Raw genomic sequence first — 12964 nt, forward strand, 5'->3', positions numbered from 1 at the left:
CGATTACCTTCTAAATCTACTTGAACGATGCGCTCTCGATTCGAATTCATTGCGATTTAAATTAAATTTCGTATGTTTTACTTTCCTTTTCTCAACATACAGAGAAGCATTCCATTTTAAAAATAACTTGAATAAGCATAGGTCTGAACTGAAGATTTTGAATCCCAAAAACAGATCCACTCTTTTGCTTTTATCGACGTATTATGATGTTTCCGTGTAAAATATGATTTAGATGAAACTTCTTTTAAAGGAAACTTTTCTTTTGAAATTAAACCTGATTTATAATACTGTTTTTATTCTGGAATAAAAATTGGATTCCATTTTTTTGAAGGTGAAGGAAAGTACAGTCTCCGAGTTCATTTCCCGTCGGTGAGCCGTTGTATCTTTTTCGATAAATTCAAGATATTTACAGCTGATCTTCTTTTTTCCTTTTAAACCTCATGTTTCTCTAATACTTTTCTTCACTTTCAAAAATTTGATTATTTTCAGGTACAAAGATGTACCAAGACGAATTCATAACATTAGTATTGAGTTAAAATGTTTAATTTTTTTTCATAGTATACCGTCTCACGATATAACATGATGAACAATATTCCTACAATTTTCTCGGTCCATGGCAAACGTTTTCCAATTTCTTGGGTACCCACACCCATAGAAGAGGTTGCAAAAATCCAATGCCTATTTAGCACATCTCTGTGCCGATAATGCGCTGAAATGTGCACTGTGCCGAAGATGATATGTTTGAAAAACCGTAACTGGCATAAGGACTCGGCTCCCAACTAAAATGATGCATGACCAGTGACCACTACATTCAAGCAAAACAAGAAAAACATTTTATGGGATTTCGTTCCTATTGGATAATTCATCCCAGAAACAAGAAAATAAAAATATAAACCACAGCGCCCGTAGGGAGAATCGAACTCAAATCATTAACCAAATGGTCTTGCCAGACCGACATCTCAACCAGTGTACTATTTGAGCTTCATGCAGGAAGAGAGATATTTGTCATAGGCATTCTGCCACCGATCAATCACAAAAGAAACGCACGACAGTGGCTTCCCGGCGTTTGGCCTCCTTTCAAGGTATTCATTTGTCTTGCGATGGAAACGGGAAAGGGAACTGGAGTGGAGGAAACGGGAAACCCATTGAATGAGAACTGTGCTTTGCTTACTGCCTGCTATTACATACACACGCTACATATACACAGCTGCTAAAGCCGGCCAGCTTGGCCGGTGCTTGTTTGCCGGTGAATTGAAGGAATATATTCTTGTTGCTTTTGCTACATACACACGCACAGCTTAGCCGTGGTTGTTTGCCGGCGAATTGAATTGAAGGAATGTTTTTTTTTGTTGTTGCTTTTACTGCATACACACGCACAGCTCGGCCGTGGTTGTTTGCCGGTGGATTGAAGGGATTGAATTAGAAGGATGTTTTTGTTGTTGCTTTTGCTACATTCACACGCACAGCGCTCGGTTCGCTGGCTGCCTGGTGTTGGCCGGTATTTATTTCCATCCTTCTTCGTCTTGTGATGCGATAGGGAGGGACGTGAAAGCGTTTTTATTTTGTTTCTTTCAGACATACGCAATTCGGTTAACTTGGGAGATTAATGCCGGTGGGAGCAAATCGAATCAGCACCAATCGCGTTATCTTCTTGTACCAATGATGCTATGTAATTGACTACACGCCATTGGCACAGAGGCTGAATTTTGGGTGCACATTCACGAGATTATGCTCCACTTGGTCTATCTGTTGTTTTAAATGTTGAGAAAATAAAGCACTTCAAAAACATTGAAATTTTGCTTTAAAGATGCTACTTGCAGGGTTGGTCGGCTCTTCTCAAACAACAAAGAGCCGAGAGAAAACAACGCTGTTTTCAGTTCGGCTTCCGAGCAGAGATGCCAATGTGCCTGATTTTTCAGGATTTGCCTGATTTTTCGAGGCTTAGCCTGACAATATGATAAGCCATTGAATTTCCCTTAAATTTTTGAAAATATGCCTGATTTTTGCAAATTTGATGAAAAATGGGTTGTAAAGAACTGGATAAGATACCATTGCTGAAGATAAAAAGTGGCTGAATCAAAGCAATCGATAGATTCCCTTTAACTCTTATTTAAAAAGGGAATCTTTCGATTGCTTTGATTCAGTAGAACTATTCAACCAAGTAGGCTTACAAAATATATAAGAGTGAAAATGTGGAGCGATGACCAAAAAAGGTCATCAATTTGAACGAAATTACCGTTACTCAAAGGTAGCCTGATTTTGCCTGATTTTTATTTCACCAGTTTGTAATGGAAGGTTTTTATGGTCGTCGCCACAAATAAAAAAATCGAAGACATTGGTTCACATTTTACAATTGGCACTTTTATTTTCACCCACCCAATCTCCCGACTATTCTGGTCATTTAGTTTTGGAGTGTGATTTTTTGCACGTCGTTCAACTTACAGTTCTTGTCCGACGGGCACCTTCCTGGGAACCATGCATGGTCCCACTGTCGGCCTCGTACCTGCCTCCGAGACGCTCGACCGCCTGGCCATGTTGCTGCTGCTGGCATCGATTGCGACGCACGGAATTGCCGTACAGGATGTTATTGTTGTTTGGCTGCTGGTGCAGCACTTTCCACACAGCCGGAGGTGTGGCTGGTATCGCACCGATGGCGCGCACGACCTTGCCGTGCCGGATGTTGCTGCTGGAGTTGTTGTTGTTCTGCTGCTGGTGCAGCATCTCCCAAGCAGCCGGAGGTGTGCCTGGTATCGAACCGATGGAGCGCACGACATTGCCATGTCGGAGGTTGTTGCTGAAGTCGTTTTCCTGCTGCTGGTGCAGCATTTCCCTGGCTGCCGGAGGTGTGAGCGTTCCATGTTGCTGTTGTGCACTTTTTCTGAGGGAACTGTTGACGTGCTGGCTCCGAAGTCAGCGATGATGGAGTGGCCATCTGTGCCACGATCGCCGCTTCTGTCCTCCGTGGGGATGCGGAACAAAAGCCCCGAACCTTTCTCCAGACCCGCAGGCCCAAAAGCCTCCGCACTCGACCGAGCACCACCTTTCTTTTCCAATTCTTCTCCAATAGGCGATGGAAGCGCTGACGAATTTGGGTGATGGTTTTGCATTAGTGCAAGTGGGATGCAGCTATAATTTCACCCAACTTTTGACAGTTCTAAAGGCGTTTTTCTTAAGGAGAGAAAGAATAACTGACCTCCGGAAATATTGATGACAGTATGTTTTTTTTTTCTTTTTTTCGGGAGCTATGGGCTGTCAGGTTTTTCCAAAAATAAGTTCGATACAGTGGGCCAAATCTGGTCGAACAAGTTGGTTTATTTTTGATTAGGATTGGGTTTTTAAGTTGTATTTTTGCTCAAATCACACCATAATAAAAGTTCTTAAAATCAACTGTAACGAGTTCCCTGACGCTTGAAAAAAAAAATGTTGGCAACTCTGCTTCCGAGTGTAATCCTCTTTCGATGATCGTGCTCCACTCGTTACCCGAGTTTACACGAGCTGTAAGTGACTCGGACGACAAGTGTGAGATCATTCGCATCTGAGTGGGAGAAAGAGAATTCTAAACAAAGAGCGCCTAGTGTTTCAGCCATACACCTCAAAGTAAATGAAGAAAAAATTTATTTAGACTCCCACCACACAACGTAGAAAAAATAACAACAATTTCTCCTCCGCTACCATCAGGCGGCTGCAACGTTACACGTTTTGTCTATGTATCGTTTGACCAACATCTTTTAAATAAGTGGTCGTGAATCTCGATTTTAAGCTTTTTTTTCCTCAGATTTAAGCTTTTTTTGCCTTGAGAGCATAGGAGACGAAAGCTTAAATCTGAGAAAAAAAGCTTAAATCTGTCAAAACGAGGGGAAAAGAAGGGGAAATCTGAGAGATGTGCTCCATACGGTTTGAATAGCGTTGCCGCCACCTGGCTACCATGCCAATTGCTGTTTGCTGTTGGATTCTTGTTTCTTACAAAAGGTAGCGTTCGAAAAAGAGGTGCCATGGGGTTTCGTCAAAAAATCAGAACAAGGTGAAGAACAAAAAACAGGATTTTTTAGGACACCAGTAGATTTGTGGAAATTAAATGAAGAGTTCTTAGATTCAATAAATTAAGGCGAAATAGCGGTGCTGTATACAACAGAAGAGATAAGAAGTTAAGCCGTTTGTAGTTCATACCGAAAAACACCGTTCAAATATTATCTGAACCGAAGATTACCATTGGTTTAAGAGGTTTAACTGTTTTTATTACAAAATCAATTGCAATTAAGATCAGGATGGATTCTAGAAAATTAGGACACCTCTGGCATCTTTGATTCGGAAAGTAGCGTCTTTTCTCATGAACGTACCAAGAATAAACTGTGTTAGCTCTCAGATTTCTCCTCAACACAATGCGCAACCAGGGTTGCCAACTGCTTTTTGAAAAAGTCTGGAAGATTTTTGAAAAATATCTGGAAATGTCTTGTACCGTCTCGATTTCCTTCGGAAGTCGAAGCTGAAACAAGACGACAAAACTCTCAAAAACCAACAGCCACTGACTTCAATCAGGACTGAATCCCACTTGTGCTAAAGAAAAGTGAAAATTTTATTAGCATAAATGCGTAGCTCAACTTAACAGCACTCAAGCGCCAACAACAAAAAAGTTGATGTGCTGAAGTCTCTTAAAACCCGGACTTTCTTCTCAGGGGTGGGCTTCCAAAGAAGACTAAACAAAATGGTGTTGGCGAAATGAGGAAGTTTGTGTAGGTTCACGAACTTAGTCGCCGTGCTAATATCCGTAGTTCTCCGCAGTATAAAATGACCAAACACAACGCTTAAAAAGAGGTTCACAAAGATACTAAAATGCAAACTTACCGTTTAAATCGTCCTTCCACTTGCACACAAGCTACCGCCAGAGAACTTTCCCGGCTGGGGTTGGATGCCACAACGTAAGCCAGGCCGCGTATTGTATTAGGGCGAATTTACGGGGGGAAATATTTGAAGGCAGTAAGTGTAATAACCGCCTTAATAATATTTATATAATCCGAAGCTTGCTCCACAAACAAAAACGACCGAATCACTCCAAGATCAAAATGCTAAGGCCCGCCGGTTTTCTTTTTGGTCTCCAAGAAAACTCCATTTTTCACCCTCCCATAGAAAAGCTACCTTTGGTAACTCATGACGACTGTCAGAATAACGATAAGTTATTCCGTAGTCCTTTTGGGTGGAATTCCTATTTTACCGAAACTTCACATTTCAGCACACAAAGATCCACTCCCAATAAGACTGACATGATACATGTTCAAGTTATACATTGAAGATACTACGGATATTACCACTTTGCCTACTACGGGCCGTTACAGTCTGAAAATGTCTGGATAGCTTACTTTTGAAGGTGGTGATCTTTTATTTTTTTTAATCGCCAGATCTCAATGTTGCAGATACCCACTAATCGTTTGTTGCTATCACTGTTAGTTACAAGTTCTATTTGACAACATCTTGAAGCATTTGCCATAATTAATAGCTTTTTTAACCACTTCTGCATTCATAATTCATAAACTCTAATCATTTCCTGCAATATTCTACCACGACATTTTCATAGTTTCTTCGAATAATTTATGTCCTAACACAAAAGTCTTTCATTGTCTGGAAGAAATGGAAGTCTAGAAGTGTGAAAACCTGAAAAAAATGTCTGGCAGATGTCCAAAAAGTCGCAACAGATTTGTCCGGAGAAGGGAATTCTCTTCATCAGCGGATGTGAATGCTCTCACTCACTCTTATGTGTTGACAATTTCACTCTTGATTTCAGTGCGATTTATCTCTCCCCGCACAGATTGGTGGAGCAGACGAATAAAATTGCACTCTCTTTCATTGGACAAGCTGATCTGAGGAGTTTTGCCATCCATAGCTACTTGTATTCATTTTTGAAACTGTTCATAACAGAACTCAAAATCTTAATCGATTCATAAAAGATGATTATAAATGATAAATATAAATGAATTTATAAATTTTCATGCATATCATATGGTTTAAAGTTTTAAGCTCTGCTTATTTTTTCGCTGGCAATTAATATATCGGTTCCTGACAAGGACAAAAGGTATGAATTGTTTTTTTCTTCTCTTCTTCTTCTTTACTTCTTCTCTCTTAATTAAAAAAAAGATTTTGTTTTAAGAAATCAAAGATTCAGAAATAAAAGCTAGACAAATTTATTATAAAATATCTATAAATTAAATAAGTTTACTAAGATATGCGGTCAATTTAATTGAAAATTTAAAAAAAAACATACAAATAAATTCGATGAATTTATTTGAAAATCAAACCGATAAGTTTTTCAAAAGAAATTATCATCAATAAATACTTTTTACCATTTCGAATTTTTTTTCAAGAAAACTGCAATTTGGTGCCTATGTTGATTTGGAAAATTTCCATATTTCTGGAATTTCCTGAACTCGAATCATTTCACAGATTTTGTCTATCGCCTTGGTGATAGAGAGTTAAATTTACAAGTTTAACAATAAATCAGTGTTGAGTGGAATAAATCATTGATAACTGATGCATAAACAAAGCTACATGAAAAAAAACCTGATTCTAAATTTGTTTCTTATACTTCATTTTATTAAGAAGGAAAAATATTTTGATCATGATGATGATGAATAATCTAAAAACCTAAAATATACAGATATCATAACAATTAGAGCTGACATTACTGAAGAAACTGAAAAATAGTTTTATTTTACTAAACCCATTTCTTGACGCTTGCAAAATTATTAAATTTTTGTTTTTTTGAGTATCTTAAATTTAAATTTTGGTTGAAACTTCTTCACAAATTTGTTGGAACTTCCTTATTAATCAGGATGGGGTTAAGAGAAAGAAGTTAACCAATAGAGAACTTGTCTTACTTTATTCGCAGAACTCAAAATTATTTGCAGTCTTTGAAAAAGGTGATAATCAAACTTAAGTTAAGTCATAAAAATACCTACTGAATTTTTTGAAATGATGTTTACATAGATATTTATAAAAATTGTTAAAAAAGAAAAGCTGATAGAAAAAACTGCGTATTTTGATTTCATGAATCGCCATTAGCTCTTAAGTTCTTTGCACGGAAAAATGTACTTTTTTTGGCTTTGTGTAATTTAACAAAACGTTTTTAAATGTAATGCTGAGCATTTAAAGAACAAGAAACACTCAATAAAATTGAAGATAAAATTTCTTTCTTGAAGAATGGCTGCATCCGATTATGACGTAACACAAAAATGTACTTTTTTGACGCCCTCCCTTCGTATGTCACGAATCGAAACCCTGCGACGAACCCCCTCTGAAAACTACGTAACGCTGTTAAATACCCTCCCCCCCCTCATATTTTTAATTTTAATGCTCGAAGGGAAAAAAACAGTTTTAACAGAATATTTGTTATTGTTCTCAAATTACATACAACAAAATAAATTAAAGTTAATATATGTCCAGATAGCTTCTTAATACTGAATAATAGCCTCGTCCAATCGTAAGTAAAAATTGGTTTCTACTGGTTTCTATCAACTGGAAGTTGTTCAATGAGCCAATATTTTGGTCGAAATTAGTTCAATGAAGCAAGTTGAAACTAGTCAAAACCGATCCAGCTCTTCAGCAGGATTCGTTTCGACCTGGTAGAAATCGATCGAGGTCAATTGGAAATAGACAGGTGATCAATTGTCAATTGGTTTATACTTGTTTCGACCTATTTCAACCAGACTTCATAAAAATGATGACTCTCTATAAACACTTCTTGGTTGTCTTATTCCGCGTTACTCTGTGCTTGTTAGCTGATGGTATTTATTCTCTTTATTTTGCTCAAGGAGCACAATTTGTTATACAAAATATGCTTCAACATGTAATTAATTTACCTTGCATTTATGTTGGTCTTATGTTGGGTTTTCCAACGATTATTTCAGGAACATTCAATACCGATCTTAAGAAATGTCTCTCAGAATCTTTATAAGAAGAAAAGACACAGGACAGCTAAAATCGTGTTTTTTTAAACGTTCACAAACACATACAGGATCTCGATGAAACTTGATGTTTCCTTGAATATTTAGATTCCTTTTTCTTAACCCTAAGCGTAAATCTTACGAGGAAATGATAGCTATCATCCTACAAATACTGAACTCACCAACTAACACAAAATGTATTATGTTTGCCGTCGTGACTAGATTCGATCTCATGCCCGCTGGCTTAGAAGACTTAAGCTATCCTTTACGCCACGGGCAGTGGCTTTTAAGCCGTTTTAGCTTACAAATTTAACAAATTTGGTTTACTCTTCATTCCCATGCAAAAATTGACACCAGAATATTTAGCTGCGAAAAAATCATTACGTAACGATGAGCATACCTCCCCCCCTCCCCTTTGACACAATTCATAACGCTCGAGCTTACTCCTTCCTCCCCCCCCTCCCTTGGAGCGTTACGTAATAAATGGATACTCCCCAATGAGCAGGTAATTTGTAATGACATTTTTTAATAATCAAAGTGATTAAAAATAAAATTGTTCGAGCCCAAGAGTAAACATCGATAACATTTGTACCGGATAAGTTTTTCAATGACTTGTCCGCCAACTTTCATCGTTGATATAAGTCGCGAATGACATAAAGATGTTAGAATGACTATAATCGAAACAAAAAAAAATTGTGGTTTAAGTTTTGTTGTTGTTTAAGTGGTTGTTATCAAATCTGGACGCATTGAAACGGGTTTATCTCGAAGCTATGAAAACGGAATAAAAATGATTTGTACTCAAAATGTAGGTTATTCATTGCACTTTAAAGGAAAAATAATAAAAAAAATTATTCAGACGTGGTTATGATGAAATTTCAAACAACCTGTTTGCTGACCTCAGCGACCATTTTGTTCCACAATATCTTCATCTCTATTGCATCCCAAGTCGTCCTACCATTCTTCTTCATTTTCTGCTTGACAATTGCCCAATATTTTTCGATAGGCCGGAATTAAGGGCAGTTGAGTGGGTTGATGTCCTTTTCGACAAAATCCACCCATTATCCCGATACCACTGTAGTACCACTTTGCTGTAGTGGGAGCTTATCAAATCTGGCCAAAACTTGACTGGTCCTTTGTGAGATCTAATGTACGGAAGAATATGTTTTCCCTGGCAATCCTCCTTCTACATCTTGAATTCCATGGTCTTGTTTGTCACAAAAACCGGGGTTTTTCGTCTGCAGCTGCAAATACCTTGCCATATCAAACACTTTCGTGCAAACTGATCGGCAAATCCGAATATGAACTTGCCGGGGACATCACCCCGACCAGTGGCTTTGTAAAATTTTTGGCCAGGATGTTTCTCAAAATCCATATTCACGTACGTTTCGTCATCCATGAGGATGCATCCGTTAGAACCTTGTTCTATAACTTCCGGGCACGTCCTTTGACTACTACATTCGGCTTCAATGTCCGATTTGATTGCTTACTGGCCCGATAAGATCGTATTTTTTCGCGCAGACGAATCCTTCTGACGGTGCACCGGTCTGCGTTGAATTTCTTGGCGATGTCATAATCCGCCTGCCCTGGGTGAACCTTGGTATGAACCTGCCGATCGATAGTATGCATTTTACAGAAACATTTGAGAACGCTGCACACGGTCGATTGACCATTTTCAACGATTTTTCGATTTTTGAATCTGACCACGTCGGTTTTTTAACTTTAACTTTCTTTGAACAAAACGAATCGTAACGAAGACAAAGTACTGTCAAAACATTTGAGATCTGACCACTAGGAGCGCTTTGGTATAATATACAGTGCGTCCAGATTGAAGATGAACTATGCTTCATACGCCTAAAAGTATACAGCCGCCTGAACAATCCGACTACCGTTATGTTGTCCGTTCTGATACTATATGGCGGTTTTATTCTCACAGTTCAGCGCGAAAAATTGTAATTATGAGAGATTATTAAGTTCAGACGTTAACGTGATAAGAAGTGTTTTCTTCACCTACCCGAAATGATCTGAACAGAACAAAATATTTATTTGAAAAAGAAGGATGATTTTTTTTCGGTTTTTTTTTTTAAATTAAGGTTCAATACTTTCCATAAAAAATCAAATCCAACCAGTAGCGATAGTAGGTTTTCGAGTGTTGAATCATTTTAAGGTCTAAGGGGAATTGTTTTCAACACCTTTTGATATTATTTAAAATTTAAAAAAATGTTAACTTTGTTTGCCATTATTCAGATTTTATTAAGACTATAGGTTTCTTGAGTTGGGATACTCCCTTCTTAAAAGGTTAAAAAACACCTGTACGTCATATACGGACGATCCATCAGACGTCTACAGCATCACTAGAATCATCAACCGACAGCAGCTCCGGGGGCCATAACTGTCACACTCAGAGGGAAAATCTTGAGGGTCCTACCTTTTGCGGTCCAAAATTGTCGTTGTTTTACGCTCTCCTTTACGTCGTCGTCGTCGTCGTTGCAGAAAGGCTTATGCACTGTTGCTGCTACTGCTAGTCCCGGGAAATTTTTACGGTCCTCTCAAAGTGCTATCATTATGTTCGTCGTTCCGTTGTCGTTGTTGTTCTTTTTGGCTTGGGTGGCAGATTCGGTTTCAACAACCCTAGAAAAGACTGAGTACCCCAATAAAAACTAGCAAAAATGTGTACCAACCGAAAATGGGTGGTTTCGGGTTTGTAGAGCGCGCTCGGAAAGTGGTTTGTGTTGCATTTTTCGCCAAGTAGAAGTAGCAGCACCATCGTTCGTTTTCTCGAGAGGAAGGAAATGTTGGCGCTTTCGGATTCTTGGAAGCTTGGAATAGCTAGACAACGCACTACAACTCAGGCAGTGGCCAGCAGAAGCCGGATCCCAAAATCCCACACAGAGCATCGCAGCGGTGCGGATGCGGGTGTAGAAATTCTATCCGTTGCCGCGCTGTTGCCGTAAAAGTGCCTGAAAATCCAGCTGGGTATAATAAATATTCCTTCACTTATCGTTAACTTTACAGTGGCTAGATGATGGTGCTTTTGCAGAGGCCGGTTGTCTAGCTGTGCTCACTGTGCTATCTCTAGGATGTCCTCGATTTTTTTTTGTTGGTTTTGAGTCCATTGACACTTGGGCGTACCTGTGCAAAATCCGTTTTTGACAACTCATAATTTGGATGATTTTATGATGCTGCAGTGTACTACAAATATTGTTGGAATAACGTCCTTGAACTGAGAACAAACATTTCAGTTCAATGGTTGAGCAAGATTTAGTTTCGCCAGACATGAAAAACGAAGTAAATAATGAAATTAATGTTTCATTTGAGATAAACATCACATTTGACAAGTTTTCTATAAATAACCTTAAAAGCTTACCATTTTTTTTTTCAGAATCTGTCGGTATTCATGAATTGGCCTTCTGAATGATGACTATTTACTCAAGTTGAAAATCGACCAAAATCCTCAAAAGTTGCATGAAATATAAAAAAAAATACGTTGCTTAAATTTTTTTTTTGTTTACCATAATCTAAGGTTGCCAGAATTTTTTCCACTCCCATCCGGGCCTAGCAATTCCGGGCGTATTTTCAAAAAAACCTGGCAAAATCCGGGCATGGATTTTAATTTTTAAAATCCAAAAACCGGGCAAAAACCGGGCAAAATTTAGGTGTTAGGGTAAGTGAGCCTTAACTTGGCATGCTCCTTATCTTGGCATGCCAAAATGCATTTTGGTGATTTTCATGTCAAACATACGTCTGAAAATGGAATAAAAAAATCAAACATAAGAGAAAATCGCATATGGCAACATTCTGCATAGCATTTGTTCACTATTAAATCCAAATGACTGCGTAATAATTTTTTTTTCGCATGACAAACTGCAAATGAAATTATGATCTTCGGAAAAAATCTAAAATGAACCTACCTTGCTAGTGCATCTGCCGTCTTCGTATTGATTTTAAAAACATACTTCCTTATGGAAAAATCACTAAAAATTACCACTGATTACAGCAAAACATGGCAAAAAATATAAAATTATAACTTACTCCAAACAACGTACATTTTCTATGTAGAATTTTAGAAAATATAAACATTTTTTTTGCCTAATATTGGCATGCAATTCCACAAATAGAAGTATTTATGTATGTGTGAAAACGACATAGCAGGCAGTCGGCAGCCGGCGGCCGTTCGTCGGCCGACGTTGCACAGTGGTCTGGAAATTGAAAAGCCGGTCGAAAGTAAAATGAATGATTGAAATAATGTAAAAATATCATGAATGTATTTTGGACTATAATCAATTTATTTATCTCTCAAGCCGACTCAAGCGTATTTGGTATCTTAGTTAGAATTATAACACTATAATTTGAGCTGCTCTTTTATGGTAAATTTCGAGAACTTTTATTCTCAATAAAATTTACCTCTCAATAAATTAATTTACCGGTTCCGGATCCGAATTGATATCTTGGATCTCAATGTTGTTACTATATCCATACTTAAAAAAATCCATATTTGGAAATACGGTTTAACGTATTATGATTTCATTTGATTTGTATTGAAGATGAACATTTGCTGCATATGTGTCGCTTTGAAAGGAATTGTTTTAAAGTTCAAATTATGACACTCTAAATATTAATATTAAAAATAACTGCAATGCAATGTTGAAATACTATGTTGTAACGAGCTTGAATTTTTATTGTTTTCAATTTCATGTGAAATCAAAAATAATATTTTGACCAAGATTGTTTTTTATTATACATCACTGTGCATTAGCAGGAGGTGAAGACGTTGTTCTCTGTAGGAAAGAAATATGCGAAGGAAGCGCTGCCTAGTTCGGGTAATGATTTTGCATGAGTGCGAGTGGGATGCAGCCTTTATTTCATCCAGCTATTGAATTTGCTATTCGCTTCCATTGCCTATAGTTCCCAAACGAACGAGTGAGATGCAATATATTTCTATCAGGCTGGCTGGAGTGAGCGAAAGATTGTCTTGTTTTGCTTTCCGAGTGTACGCATACGATTGCTAGAAAATTCCTAAGGGCGACATTTTAAAT

This window comes from Uranotaenia lowii, chromosome 3 (genome assembly GCF_029784155.1).
Source record: "Uranotaenia lowii strain MFRU-FL chromosome 3, ASM2978415v1, whole genome shotgun sequence".
In the NCBI taxonomy this organism is placed as follows: Eukaryota; Metazoa; Arthropoda; class Insecta; order Diptera; family Culicidae; genus Uranotaenia; species Uranotaenia lowii.